The 15,797-nt window shown below is 50.8% G+C and overlaps 1 pseudogene; it reads left to right on the top strand.

The window, feature by feature from the left end:
• Window positions 1-1,085: 1,085 nt before the first annotated feature.
• Window positions 1,086-15,312, top strand: LOC138388251 (cytochrome P450 4F2-like; annotated as a pseudogene).
• Window positions 15,313-15,797: the final 485 nt, after the last annotated feature.

The raw sequence follows: 15,797 nt of genomic DNA, 5'->3' as shown, positions 1-15,797 counted from the left end.
TGGCAGCTGAGAAGTTCCTTGTTGGATGAGAAACCACTGGAGAGACTCCAGCTTCCTGAGGCTGAAGAAATCCCTGCCTGAGACTTCCTGTTTCCCAAGCGGGTTCGCTTTCTGCCCCCTGGCCCCTGGTCTGGGATCCATGCGCTGGACCTCCCCCTTGCCATGGCTGCAGACACCTGCTGGGCTTTGAAGGAATCTCTGATACCTGCTTCTGGATTGGATAATGGGCCAAATTTTTCTTCCTTGGCTGGTTTCCCCAGGGACACCGACTGCCATCAGGGCATGGGTGTTGCAGGAGCAAGGACACACTGGCTTGTGCACACCACTGGGCATGTCACCCCTTGGTCAAGGAGGTCCTTTCAATCACACAGCCCTCACCCCCTCTTCTTTTGCCTCCCACTCAAGGACGCTTCCTCCTGGAAGCCCTCCTGTCTCTCTCACTGTGTGTTCTTGATTCTCTATGTGGCCATGGCCCCTCTTTCTACCAGATGTTTCTCCTTGACAGCAGGGACTTGGACGTTGCACCCCCAGTGCCTGGAACAGGGCCCGGCACCGAGCAGGTGCTCAGTGAACACACAGCTGTGGAAGCGCCTTGGCAGGTATAGAATTTTCTCCTCGACGTCCGACCCCCAAATCTGAGTGTTCTCATTGTAGATTCAGCACTGCAGAGTCATGGGAGTCTGGTTCCCGTCCAATTTCACCCGGATCTGACGCCTCAGGCTGTTTGAATGCCTGTGCGCCATGCCCTTTGTTTTTGGTTGGCCGCTAGGCAGGGAGGAGCCGGGTCTGGGTGGCCCAGCTCATCCCCCTTCAGCCTTCAGAACAGACCCCCTTCAGAACAGACCAGGGGCATAGCAGTCCCAGGAGGAGGGGAGAGGAGATTGTAGGGGGACAAGACACTCCTGACTGTCTCTCTGTCCCCTCACTCTGCCTCTTCCCCTGGGGTCCCTGGGTCTCCCTCCCTGCTCTCAGTCCCTGCGTCCCCATTGTGACCCCTCCAGTCCCTGCTCCTCTGCACTGGACCTGGAGCCCCCTTCCCTCCCCTGGGCCTCAGGAACTCCCCCTGCACCTGTCTACCCTGCAGGATGCCGCAGCTGAGCCTGTCCTGGCTGGGCCTGGGGCCGGTGGCCGCCTCCCCCTGGCAGCTGCTGCTGCTGGTCGGGGCCTCCTGGCTCCTGGCCCGCATCCTGGCCTGGACCTACGCCTTCTATGGCACCTGCAGCCGCCTCCGCTGTTTCCCGCAGCCCCCGAAACAGAGCTGGTTCTGGGGTCACCTGAGCCTGGTGAGTGTGGCAGCAGGACAGGACAGGGGTGTCAGGGTGGGTGGACGTCCCCAGGGCCGGGAAGGGGCTCAGGGAGCCGGGGGTGGAGGTGGGCTGGGGGCTGGGACAGCAGGGAAGCGAGGGCGGCCGAGGGGAGCCCCTCTTTCCCACTGCCTGACCACATCCCTTCCTCCCTCCGTCCAGCCCATGCCCCATGCCTTTCCCATTCGTGCCCTTCCACGCCTCAAGCCTGCTTCGGGTCCAGTTCTGCCCGTCTGTTCCACAGTAGTGCGCCCCTCTCTTACTTGGGGGCTTCCAGGGCGGGCTGCACAGAGCAGGGACCCCGCTCCACCCATAGTCTCATCACTGGACTTGAGGCCTCCTCAGGGGCAGCACTGACCGGGCCTGACCCCTGCCTGGGCCATCCCAGTCGGCCTCAGGCCAGATTCTGCCTCTCTCCGGCCAGCGGCTTCCTCCCAGGGATCGGCTGCGACCCCTGCCCACGGCACAGCTGGGCCACGGAGAAAATCGCAGTCTCTCCCCACCCCCTTCCTGGGCAGCTTCCTCCTCTCACCCTGTTGTCCCGATGCGTCCCAGAACCCAGCCTGGAACCCCTGTCCTCATGGCTCTTTGGAAAAACCTTGCCCTTGGATGCGATAAACCACCCAACTCCTCTGAGGCTTCTCTGCAGGGGTGCAGGAGAGAGTCACAAAACAGGACAGACAGGTGACATGTAAATTCCCACCTGCCCCCTGTGCAGGGCACCTCATTCTGCACCCAAACTGACACCGGCTGGCTCTGCCGTCCCCTCGTGGGCAATGGGCTGTGTTCACTCCCTGCCTCTATTTCCCCGCTCACTGCTCCCCTGCTCCTCAGCCCTATTGTGCTCCCTTGAAATGACAGCAACCTCCAGGCCCCCAGATCCCATGGATCCCTCCTGGCCCACCTCGGCCGTCTCCCGCAGCTCTCTGACTGTTGGCTGCCCCGTCCTTCCCCGCACCTCCTGTTCTCCCTCTGTCCTGGATGCACCTTGGTCCCCAGAGGAAGAGAGCAGGAGGAAGCAGAGATTCCCTCCATCTGTGCAGAATCCAGACACGCAGCTCATTGCCAAGGCCACCCGCCTCTGGAGGCTGCAGGGGGGACGGGCTGTGGCTCCTTCTGGGGAGGTGACAGCCACCTTGCAGGTCACCCCACAGAGCAGGGCTTGAGGGTCCTGACTCAGCTGCTGTCCACCTATCCCCAAGGTTTAAGAGGTTGGTGGGCCCCATCTTCCTCCTCCTCAGTCTGTGCCACCCCGACGGTGCCTGGTCTGTTGCCAAGGCCACTAGGACCCACCTGGAACACCTGGTGGTGGGGCCGTGACACAGTCTGAAACTTGACGGCCCCTCCCTGCCCAGCTCGTGCGTGGCCCCTGCAGAACCCAGGGCCCCTGCCGCTCTGGGCGCCTTGGTCACCTTTTCCTTTTTCTCACTGACTTGCCAACCCCCCTGTGGGGATCTCTGGGGAGACTCAGCCCAGGCTCTGCCCTGGAGGCACCCCCAATCTTGGGGACCCAGGTCTAGAGAGACTGAGACCCCCCCCAATCTTGTGTGGTCAGGGCTGGTTCCAGGGAGAGACAGGGGCTGGGGGAGCCCCGAGGGGAATCAAGGTTTCTGCTGTTGGGTCAGGCACGCAGGCTTCCTGGAGGAGGGGTTGTTGGAAGTGGGTCTGGAAGGATGAATAGGAATTTTTTAAGCAAAGAAGAGAAAGTGTGTTCCCTGTGGAGGGGTAGCCCGCCCCACGGCCTCAGGCTGGAGAGTGAGCACCTGGCTTTTGAGCAATGGAAGAGAATCGGTGCCACTAGAGTGACCAGGGCAGAGAAAAGGGGTTGGGGAGGTGGGGATTGGGGTTAATACAGATGGCGGTAGGGAGCGGTGGAGGGTGTGTCAGCAGTTTGCAGGAAAATGACAGAGCTATTTGAGCCACCCTGAGTCTGGAGGTCTGGGCTGTCCAGGGGGCTGCCCAGAAAGTGGCTGGCAGTGGGGGCTTTGGGGTGCCAGGGCTGAGAAGGGGACTGAAGCTGGGTTCTGGGAGAATGAGAGACCCCCAAGAGAGAGGAGGGCTCAGGGCTGAACCCAGGAACCCCAACATCATTGGAGGTCAGGTGGAGGAGAAGAAGTGAGGTATCAGAGAAGCAGCTGCCAGAAAACTGGAAGGGAAACCAGGAGACAGAGCTGTCCTGGAAGCCAGGAGGAAAGTGTCTAGAAGAAGCGCCTTGTCAACTGCAGCGTCCTCCTTCAGTTGTCTGTGTCTGCCTCCATCTGTCCCTCTTTCTGTCTCTCTCCATGTGTCTGTGGTAGATGCCGTTGGTATCCTGCCCAGAGCCCTCCACAGGCCAGGGTGCCCTTTGCCACCCGCTGTGAGTGTGGTCCCCACTATTCACGGCTGTCCCCTAATTCTGAGAATCACCCTCAGTTCGTGGAACTTCCAGAGATGGGTGTTTGCTCAGTGACATCTGGGAGGCTGAATCCCTCACTCCCAGGGTGGGGTGGGATCCTGCTGCCAGTAACTGACTGCTAGGGGTATGCAAATGCCCAGCTCTCCCTGCTTCTGAGTGGTGTGACTCTGTGTGCAATGCACCCTTGGGGGATCCCCAGGGGCTCAGGCAGCAGCCAGACATTAGCTGAGCCCACACCCTTGTTGTATTAGTCATGATCTGGAACTCCCTGTGACCTCAGGCTGAAGACAGTTTCCAACTGAGTTGCATCATTGAGCTGCCTGTGGGATTGGCTGAGGCCAGGCTTAAGTTGAACCTACATTTTTGCACGCTCCCTGAGGCTGGCATGAAAAAGTTCCCAGGTCTGAAGACTCTTTCTTCTTGGTTGGAGGAACTGGGAACCCATTGGCTGTGGGAAGATGTAGGAAACCAGCCCTGATGCTGAAGTCTTGAGGTCACACTGCTGCCCTTTGGGGACCTCGCTCTGTGGCTGCCCCCAGGGCTGGAATCACTCCCAAGATGAGAAAATCCATTTTTTCCATCCAAGGTGGGCCTCTTTGTGGGCCCTGGGATGAACGCTTGGGACTTTGAGACAGTCCCGATAGGGAAGGAGCAAGAGGAAGCAGAGATTCCCTCCACCTGTGCAGAAACTGGACTCACCGGTCACTGCAGAGGCTGCGCCATGTCTGGAGGCTGCAGGGGGGCCCTGCTGTGGCTCCTCTTGGGGCAGTATATTAGTCACAGTCCCCCAGAATCAGTAAGATATATACATATAGATACAGGTACAGAGAGATAAGAGGGAATTTATTGTGGAAATTGGCTCAGGTGATTATGAAGGTCGAGAAGTCCCGTGGTACCTTGTGTGCAAACTGGAAAACCAAGGAACCAATCCACTGTGAGTCCAAAGGTCTGAGAACTTGGAAGCTGCTGGCATAAGTCCCAGAGTCTGAAAGACAGAGTAGCTGGAGTTCTGATGTTCAAGGAGAAGGTGGATGTCCCAGCTCCAGAAGACAGAGCCAAGTCCCCTCCTCCACCTTTTTGTTCTCTCTGGGCCCTCAATGGACTGGATGGTGCCTGGCCCCACTGGGGAGGGCGGATCTTCCTTCCGAAGTTCGCCAGTTCAAATGCTAATCTCTATGGAAACACCCTCGCAGACACACCCAGAAAAATGTTTACCAGCTATCTGGGCATCCCTTAGCCCAGTCATGTTGGCACCTGAAATTATTTGTCACAGGAGATGACGGCCCTGCCTTGCGTGCAGGTCATGAACACGGAGCAGGGGATGAGGGAGGTGACTCAGCTGGTGGCCACCTATCCCCAGGGCTTTATGAAGTGGCTGGGCTCCACCCTCCCCGTCGTCACTTTGTGCCACCCCGACTTCGTCCGGTCTGTCCTCAATGCCTCAGGTACCATGCAGAGCTAGTGGTGGTGGCCCCGTGGCACGTCTGAGGGCTTCCAGCTCCTCCTGCCCCAAGCCGCTGTGTGGCCCCTGCAGTACCCGGGTCCCTCCCTCCTTCTGCTCCCTCAGCCACCTTCCTCTTCTCTGCATGTACTCACCAGCCCCCACCTCACTGTCACCTGTGTTCTGGACACCACTGGCCTCACTCTTTCTATGCCAGGCAGGATGAGAAAGGGAAATCCCTGGCTGGGAGCCCACCCCTCACTTCTGAAGTTCCCACCTGCTCCTTTCCATGGCTTCTGAGGGTCTATTTCTTCTGTCAGACACCATCAGGCCCAAGGACATGGTCTTCAGCAAGTTCCTGAAGCCCTGGCTGGGTGAGTACCTGCAGGTGAACAGGGCTGGGGACAACCTTGTAGGGCCAGGAGAAGGTGCTGTCTTTGCCCATTGCCCTCGGCTGTCCTACTAGGGGAGGGGCTCCTGCTGAGCATTGGTGACAAGTGGAAACACCGCCGTATCATGCTGACACCCGCCTTCCATTTCAAGATCCTGAAGCCCTATGTTACAATTTTCAACAAAAGCGTGAACATCATGCATGTGAGTTCCTTAAACCCAGAGTCCCAGCTGGAGCCTTGGGGGCGAAGGGACCTCAGAGAGACCTGATCTAGAGTCCTGGATGTGAAGGGTGATTTTGGAGCCATTGCTCGTCCTCCCCCAGCCTCAGTTTCCCCATATGTAAAATGGAAATAACAATTCCCCCTTTGAAGGGTAGCTAAGATGACTTAGTGGAGTCATGTCCCTGGCACATAGTAGGTGCTCAGAAGGCATTAGTTTTCAGTATTTCTCACAGAAGCCTTGCGGGCTGTTGAGTATGGATGATAATAATGAAACTTATAAAGTAACTCTTTCTGCATAACTTGAAAACTCTTTAAACACTTTAAAAGTCACTGGCTTGAAAGAATTAGTATTTGTTATTGATCGTGAAAGGACAGGTAGGTAGGGCCATTCTTCTCATCCCGGCTGGGCTCCGTCCTATGTCTGTGGTCCTGAGTGGGTCTGGTAGAACACTCTGCAGATCCAAGCTGAGCTCTGTCTCATGTGTGGGGCTGGCTGTAGGCTGGTCTAGGATGACTTTGGTGGGCCAACTGGACTCCTGCATTTGTTCTCCATACTCCAGTAGCTTGCTCATGGGCTGGAGCCTGGGTTCCAGAGAGGGCATAGAGACATTCAGAATGGACATGTCATGATGTCACCTTCCTTTATCGGCTGGAGCAAGTCCCAAGGCCAGCTGGAATTCAAGAGGTGGAGAAATAGGTTCTGCTCCCCCAATGGAAGGAGATGCAAAGTTTCATTGAAAAAGGCTGAGGATACAGGGAGAGATGAAAAATTGGGGACATTTCTGTCATCACCTGCTTCTATGCTAAAGTGGAGGTTGATAATGAGAGCTAACATTTACTGAGCACTTACTGCATACCAGAAAAACATGCCAATTCCATGATACATGTTGTCTGATTTAATTTTCACAACCCTATGAGGTAGAGATGACTGTGATGGCCACATGATGGATGATGAAACTGAGGATCAGAAAGGTCAGGGAGCTTGCCCAAGTTCAACTAGCTAGTAAGTGAGCTAGGAGTGGAGGGGCAGGGGTCCCAATCTGGTTTATCTGGCAGCAAAGCAGGTCAACTTAACTTGTACTGAAAATGTGAGTAGGTGGGACCTAGGGGAGGGCAATGGGTTGATCAAGGACACTCAGAGCATAGGAGGCAGTGCTGGAACTTGAACTCAGGTCTCCTAACTCCCAGCCTTGGGGGTCTTCATCTCGTAATAGTAACAGCTTCCTCTCCCACCCACCTCTGGTCCTCCCTGGGGGTGGGTGCCTCGGGCAGAGGACCAGGAGTCTGGTTCTAGGGAGTCTATCCTGGTGGTGGGAGTTCGGGAGGGGCTCAGGGGATCCAGGGCCTGGCTCCAGCTTTGTCCCCTCCTCTGGCCAGGTCAAGTGGCAGCGCCTGGCCTCAGAGGGCAGTGCCCGTCTGGACATGTTTGAGCACATCAGCCTCATGACCTTGGAGTCTGCAGAAATGCGTCTTCAGCTTCGACAGCAATTGTCAGGAGTGAGTCCTTGCCCAGGGCATGGGATCTTGAGACTAGGTGGAGGAAAGAGGACTGTTCAGAGCAACCAAAAGAACCTTCCTGGAGGAGGTGAGCCAGAACTGGGCATTGAAGGACCCTGAATAGGAGAGAGAATGAGCAGTTCTTCCAGGTAGGCGGAACTGTGTGTGTGAAGGTAAGGAGGATAGGCCAAGCAGAGCATGTGCAGCAGGCATTAAGGAGACACATTGGAAAGGAGGTTGTGGGGGGGGGGGGGTGTAGGCAATGGCTGTATCTCAAGGACGTTGAAAAGCCAGGCAAAAGAGTATAAACTTTATTCAAGTTTTCCAAGGAGCCACGGAGCAGATAGATGACAGTCATGGTCAGAGCTGAGCTTGGACATTTGACTCTGTAGAGAATTGACTGGTACACAGAGACAGAATGGAGAGAGACCTGGACAAGAGGAGGTCTGAGCTTGGTGGAGAAAATGGGACAGATTTGGGAGAAACCATGGAAGAATGGGCAGGACCCTGTGTTGAGTAAGAAACAGAGAAAATGAACATGATGCCCAAGCTCTGCCCTGGGAACCTGGAGCATGAGGCAGCTCACAGAGAGTGGGAGGCAGAGAGAGAAGTGGGTGCCGAGGGCACTTTTTTTTCTGGATGGAACGTGGTTCTGGGATTCTGACTGGGAAGTGATCCCAGGGTTTGTGTATGTTAATGAGCTGCTTCCTCTCTCTGGCCTGGTCCTGCAGGAGTCCCAGTGAATACATTGCTGCTGTCTTGGAGCTCAGTGCTCTCATATTAAAGCGGTACAAGAAGATCTTCTTGCACATGGACTTCCTGGACTACCTCACTCCCAGTGGGAAGCGCTTCCGCAGGGTCTGCAACCTGGTGCGCAACTTCACGGTTCCCGTCATCCAGCAACGGCGCCGCACTCTTGCCACCCAGGGTGTTGATGACTTCCTCAAGATCAGGACCAAGTCCAAGACTTTGGACTTCATTGATGTGCTCCTGCTGGCCAAGGTGGGCTTCTCTGGGATTTGAATTCATGAGGCAGAATAGACAGTGATGTCAAGTGTCAGCTCAAACAATTTCAACTTGATTCAGAGGGCACTGGGAAGCTATGGAAGGCACTTGAGGAAGGGAGGGACAAATCACAGATAAGTTTTTGAGGTGACTCCTGTTTGGTGTTTGGGGAGAGCAATCGGGAGGCAGGAGACCCGGGAGGAAGCCTGTGGGGAAGTTCTGGAGAAGACAATGGCGGCATCCTGCTTGGACGATGGGTCTTCAGGAATTTTTCAAGTTGGACTCAGGTGTCCTTAGAGCTGGTGTGATTCGGGGGTTTTGCCTTGTTTCCAGGATGAAGATGGGAAGGAGTTGTCAGATGAGGACATACGAGCAGAGGGTGACACCTTCATGGTTGCAGGTGAGGGTTCCAGTGTACCACTGCCATGAGGACAGGGGTCTCTCCATCCCAGGGATGTGGTGGGTGGACCCTGGATCATTCCATTCTGCCCATCCTCTCGTTCTCCCCTCCTCCCTGAGAGCCTCAATGTGTGGGCGCTGCCCACACCCTGGTGCTGGAGCAGCCCAGAGACTCAAGCCTGCCTGGCTGCCCCTCAGGCCATGACACCACGGCCAGTGGTCTCTTTTGGGTCCTGTACAACCTTGCGAGGCACCCAGAATACCAGGAGCGCTGCCGGCAGGAGGTGCGAGAGCTGCTGAGGGACCGCGAGCCTACAGAGATTGAATGGTGAGTGCAGGTCCTCATGGCCTGTTCCTGAGCCCCTCTCATTGGCTGCCCAGGTGGGAAGGGGAAGATCTTTATCCTGGTTGGGCCATTATTGCCTAGTGGCAGTAGGAGCAGAACCCAGAAGCAGGGTCTGGTACCCAGCCTGGCCAGCAAAGGAAAGCTTGCAGGCTTTGGGGCGGGAAAGATCAGGGAGTCCATGTTTATTGTCCCAAAACTTGCTATGTGACATTAGTAAAGCAATATTCTCTTCTGAACTACTTTCTCCTCTGTAAATGTGGACGAATTTCTACCCCGCAGGGCTGCTTGGAGAATTAGTGACAATGTACGTAGAGCAGATGCCTCCCAGCATGTATTCAGTCAACAAGCTTCTCCTCTACCCACTTGTTTTTCTGGCTAAAGTTGTATTTTTCCAAGACCTTCACTCTCCTTAATTTTTGCCCTTCCTTTTAATTCACACCTTACTGTCTATTCCACTGATTTACAAAAATCTTAGTGGGTAAAAGTCATCTGTCTCTTCGTTCAGTAATCACTTCCACACTGCCTCATCTTTTCTAACTTGGGGTCCATCCTACAAGGTCAACGCTGGGGCAGAAGGAAAAGGAGAGGCTGGGGAGGGAAGCAGTGAATGCAAACGCACCACGCCGGGCGTGGGGACAGGACAGCGCTTCCACTCAAGGGGACAGCCGTGCAAAGGCCAGGATGGAGGCTTGCACCAGGGAGCCTGGTGTGTTTGGAGGGTGAGGAGCAGTAAAGGTGTCTGAATCCTATGAACAGTGTGAGGAACAGGGAGGGGCTCCCCAGGAAGCTGGAGCTGGCAATGGAAGCCCCTCTTAGGACGCCATGGAAACCACGTAAAGAGATTGGACTTTAACCTGATGTGTGTCAGTTCAAGTCCTTTGGGAAGCTGATGTTAGATAACAGCTAAAAGTGGGCAGGGATGCTATTGTTAGGGAAATCAGACACTGGGAAGAAATGGTGAGACACTAGTGAATGACCACGCTCAGTCATTGACTGGGGGCTGCTCAAGATAGCGTGGTTTTGGCTTGAATGGTGCAGAGTCTGAAGATCCTATAGTTGGAGGCTAGCAGCCCACCGAAATCCTTACAGCTGGATGGCAAACTCTTTCTTGAAGAGAGTTCCATGACTAACATTGGAGAGCAACGGGGAGCCACGGGAGATGTTTGAGCAGGAGAGATACAGGTCAGATCTGGGTATTAGAAATATCTCTCTGTGGGTATGGGGGCAAACTGGAAGGGATGAGATGGGGGATGCAGGTCCAGAGAACAGTTTCTGGGCCAGTGGCTGAGGGATTGGGAGGAGGTGCTGGACTGGACACACGTTATGGGGTGATGTCAACTTCAAGGCTTCACTTAGTATAGAAATCCTGTGAAGTAGGGAGACATTTTTGTGTTCCCCTAACTTCAAAATAATTATGCACTTGGTAAAAATTCTAACAGTACTAAAGGGTTACAATGAATATAGGCTTCCTTCTCATCCCAACATCCCAATTCTTTTCCTCTTCCTGTGTCTTTCCAGACAGTTCAGTCTACGCCCACATTCATCTGTTCACATTCTCTGTCCTCTTGCCCATCTTTCATTCTCTCTGTCTCAGTACAAGTGGGAGTACAGGCAGGGCACTCAGGCAGGCGCGTTGACAATACAGCTTCAAGATCTTTTCCTTGTTTTCAAAATAAAGTTTTGAAACATTAATTTTGAATGGTAAAATGAATCATCGGAACAAGTCCCCCCACTTTTGTTTTACAAAACAAAACACTGGAGGAAAAATTAGGTTCACTTTTGTCACCCTTGTCCTCAAGCTTAATCCCCTCTTCCATCTTCCGAGAGGTCTCTAGAGCTATCAGTTTGTCATAAAAAATAGTCACTTATTCTTTTTCCTCACCAATGTATCGTGGAGCTTTTTCTGAGTGCTGTGTAGCATTCCAGAGTTTATTTGACTCTCCCCTCTCTTGGAGACATTTATGCAAACATTTTCAATTATAGTAGATACTGCCAAATTTCCTGCTAGCATCTCTGTGGTGATTTACCCTCCAGAGTATGATGGGATGAGTGATACCTATTCCTCCTTTTCAATAGTTGTATAGGATTCCGTTATATGGATGTGCCATAATTTATCAAAACATTCCCCTGCTAGTGGACATTTGTGTAGTCTACAGCCTTTTTCTATAACAAATATGGTGTAGTGAACATCATTGTACACTGACCATTGCTTACACATGTGAACATTTTTGCAAGACAAATTCCTAGAAGCATGGTTGCCAAACCAAAGACCATTTGAGTTTTTACAATTTTATAGCTATTGGAAAAATCACTCCTACACTCAGATTTTGAGAGTGCCAATTTTCTCTTAGCCTCACAAACTGGAAAAATGTTTGCCCTTAAATGAAACTGTAAAATGTTTGCCAATCTGATAGGTGCCATGAAATTCTTCATTATTTTATTGAAGATCACTTTAAGTATGGGTAAAATAAAGCATTGTGTTCAACTGTCGATCACTTACACATATTTCTTTCTCTGTGAAGTGTCAGTTTGCATAATTTGTCCTTCCTTCTTTGAGTTCTTCTAGTTTTTTTCTTATTGATTTTGTAGGAACTCTTTATATATCACCAAAATTAGTTTTTGTGTTATGCAAAATTCTTCCTCCAATTGTCTTTGACTTTATTTTTGATTTTTTTTTGGTTTATTTGCTTTAGTTTAGTTTGTTTATTTGTAGGCAATTTTATTAATTCTTTCTTTTAAAGCTTCTGTTTTTATTTTATTAAAATTATGCATGGAAAACTTTTCACACTGTGATATTAAAATATAGTTCAGGTTTATTTTTCCCCTAAATATTTAGAGGGTTTATTTATTTATTTACAAATATTTTATGTATTTAAAGTTTATTAATATTTTAAATATTTAATACTTTTTTCTCTACGAAATCCTTTTTTGTATAAATACTGAGGTAGGAGTCTCTTTTTTTTTTTTTCAAATGGCTAATTGTCCCAACAGAATCTAATGAATATTTTGTACTTGTCTTACGATTTTAAATAATAGCAGCTTTACAGCAAGCTAAAATTACTTATACAGTTGGCTTTATTTCTGGACTCTGTTCTTTTTCACTATCTATTAGCCATATATAAACACAAAGAAGTCTTTATTATCATACTTTTAAAATACTTTCATATTTGTTAAAGTTGGTTCTGTCTCATTACTTTGTTTTATAAATTTTTTTGAGTTCTTATTTTTCCATTTAAACTTTACGCTCAGGTTAGCTAGTTTGAAAAATACTCTTGGAAATTTTAATTAATTACTTTTTGGGACCTCAGTTGAGTTAACCATGCTCTTCAATTCACGGCCAGTTCTCCTGCTTTTTCCATGCAGTACTTATTTCTTCCCATTTACCCCCATTCTCCACTTCAAAGCCCTCCACCAATATGATTCTAGAGAGATGGGTCTCTCTAGAATTTTATGGGATTCATACAATTTGTTGTTGGGGTGGATGTCTTTTAAAATTGTAAATATGCTCTTGTATCCCAGATCTTGTGCTGGTTCTTACTTTTTCCGAAATGGAGCACTGTGGTTTTGTTAGCCATCCATGCTTCTAAGTACACTTAGTTTGTTGCTTTTAACCATCATATAGTCCTTTCCTCTCTCATCCCTTAGTGCTAGATACCCAGGCTGCTTCCCTCCCTCCAGTACAAGGAAAATCTTTGTGCATGTCTCTTTATCTGCTTGTCCGAGAATCTCTCTGGGATATATACCTGGGAGCCAGCTTGCTGGGCGGTAAAACATGCATCGTGTTTCCTTGACCATATACTGGCAGTGGCCACTCAGAATGGCAGCCCCTGTCCACACCATTATCAGGGCATGAGGCCACTCTACCCCAAACCTTAGCCAACCCCTAGCATTACCTACCTTGTTAATTCTTGTCACAAATAGATGTGAAGTGGCATCTCATTGTTAGATAATTTCATCTTCTCTGATAACCAGCAACCTTGAGCATCCCTTGTTAGAGCTCCTGTGTTTGAGCTTCCTTGAATTCTTAGATCTTATCCTTTCGCTACTTTTCCCTCCGGTGACTTGTCCTTTCTCTTGATGATTTTCAGGAATACCTTACCTATTCAAGACATCGTTCTAGATTTAGATATTGTTTTAGGTCTATATATTTATTGTGGACATCATCTCCAGATCTCTTGTTGGAGTGATGATTCCATCCATGGTGTCTTTTATTACACAGAAATTCTCATTTTATACATATTTATTTCTCCTTTTTTTCAACTCCCATTTTGTGCTTTTGGGGTTTTAAAAATTCCTACTCTGAGATCACAAAAATGTCTCTTCTGTTATCAACTTTTGACCGTACAGTTTTGCCTTTCTCTTATAGGAAGAGATTCCATTCTGTATACGGCGTAGATGAGGATCTGGTTCTTTCTATTTCCACATTACCACTTGTTTGAATACCTTTTACCAAAGTATCTATCCATTGCCCAGGGTTGTGTGGACACTCCCTTACCAGATGCCAATTACTCACCTATTTATGTGCCTGACTTTAAGCTCTCTGTTCCATGTGTCTGTTTTCCTGTTCTTGCAGCAGAACCCCGGTTTTAAAAATAATTTTATTTCATTAGTATCACTATGCCTTTGTAATAGATCTTAATACCAGGTAGGCTGGGTTTCTTTCTTCTATCTTTCCTTTCTAAATTGACGTACGTCTTGATGAACATCGACTCTTCCAATTACAATATGATTGTCAATTTCCAAAAAAAAAAAATCCAGTTAGGTTTTTTATTAGATTGCATTGAATATATTGGTTAATTTAGAAAGAATTGACACCTTTATATTACATCATCTTGCTGTACAGTGTGAAGTGGGATCTTGTTTATTCAAATAACCTTATAGATCCTCTGTGGAGATTTTTCCCCCTGCTTTGTTAGCTCATTATATACTTTAAAAAATCTTTTCATGCAAATGTATTCACATTTTTAAGGCTACCCCCTGAGTGTTACATCTTGCTCACAGATGCTTTTAAAACTAAAGGCCAAGTTTTCTTCTAGCACTTTGTGACTTTGATTTTCTAGTGCTTAAATCTTGGATTCATCTGGAATTTATTCTGTTATAGGTCTAAGGGTCAAAGAAAGATCATGAGAGGGAGTCACAGGGCATCATTAGGACTGTGTTCGCTCCCTGGATAATCGTTGGGGGTGCTCCTTAGGGAGGACCTGGCCCAGGTGCCCTTCCTCACCATGTGCGTCAAAGAGAGTCTGCGGCTGCACCCCCCAGTCACTGCCATCTCCCGCCGTTGCACCAAGGACATTGTGCTCCCAGACGGCTGGGTCATCCCCAAAGGTGCCCACAGGGGCAGGGGGAGGAGGCTCCTGGGCAGGGTGGTGGTCCCATCAGGCAGCTTGGACCTTGTCCTGACTGTCCCCTCCTGCCCACAGGGAACGTCTGTACCATCAGCATCTTTGGGATTCATCACAACCCGTCTGGTCGGACCCTGAGGTGCTGCCCCTCCCCCCTTCTCCATCCTGGGACCTGGGGAGGGGGAGGGGTCCTGACTGGTGAAATCAGACACCCCCTCTGCTGTGCCCACATCTGTCTTTTCTGGGGGTGGCTGTGACTCCTGAGAGACCCCACTCGGCAGCTCTGTCTTGCCCCGTCCCCAGGTCTATGACCTCTTCCGCTTCGACCCAGAAAATTCCCAGGAGAGGTCACCTCTGACCTTTATTCCCTTCTCGGTGAGGCCCAGGTGGGGCCAGCGGGGGTCTGAGGCGGAGACTGGATGAGGGTGTTGAGAGCATAGGAGGCAATTTCGTCATATCCCCCAGCCACCAGGGTCTGACTTGTAGGGCAGCTGTTTCAGGGGGACAGAGATTTGAACAAGATCCTTGGGAAAAGGGTGTGCTCAGAACCCCCTCTGCTGTCTGCTGGTCTGAGCTGGGGGCTGGAACTGGGCCAGGTTCAGGGGATACGAGAGCCCACATGGGGGTCCCAGGCACGGTTATAACTGCCTCTGCCCTTTAGGCTGATCAGGGTGAGGGTGGGGGTCCCGGGCCAGGTTCAGGTGCAATGGGGCCCGGATGGGGGTCCTGGGTGCAGTCAGAGGCCCCATCCCCACCCCCGCCCCCAGGAACTGCATCGGGCAGACCTTCGCCATGACCGAGATGAAGGTGGCCCTGGCGCTCACGCTGCTGCGCTTCCGCGTCCTGCCAGACACCGAGCCGCGCAGGAAGCCAGAAATTATCCTTCGAGCCGAGGGCGGCCTCTGGCTGCGGGTGGAGCCGCTGAGCGCGGGCGGGCGCGCAGTGACCCACCACTGCAAGCTTTAGATCCACTCCGACCCCGCCCGCCTGCCTTTGCAGACTCCCACTGAATGATGAAAGAACATAATACTATCTAGCGTTTATTGAGCATTTACTAAGTGCCAGCAAGTTTACATGTACCATGCCATGAAGCAGGTGTTATCATTATTAGCTTCCCCATTTGCAGACAGAAGCTCAGAGAGATCAATTCACTTCACCAAGGCAACACAGCCAGGAAGTGGCTGCGCCAGAATTGGGACCCTAGTCTCTGTCTGATGTGAGTCAGCATCCTGAACCATGAAGCCATTCAGGCTACTATACAAATCTCTCTTCCCTATTAATATGTGATTAAAAAGCTGAGGACAAACAAAAAATTCACACTGATAACCAGCTGGTCTATGTTTCACGAAGAAAACAAGAAGCCCCCAGAGAATTCAACTGAAATAATATCATGGGGTCCCCAAATCAGGCAATAAGTAGAATTTGTCTGAACCCACCACCTCCAGCCCCGC

This window comes from Eulemur rufifrons, chromosome 2 (genome assembly GCF_041146395.1).
Source record: "Eulemur rufifrons isolate Redbay chromosome 2, OSU_ERuf_1, whole genome shotgun sequence".
Taxonomy (NCBI): Eukaryota; Metazoa; Chordata; class Mammalia; order Primates; family Lemuridae; genus Eulemur; species Eulemur rufifrons.
This window is presented reverse-complemented; position numbering and strand designations above follow the sequence as displayed.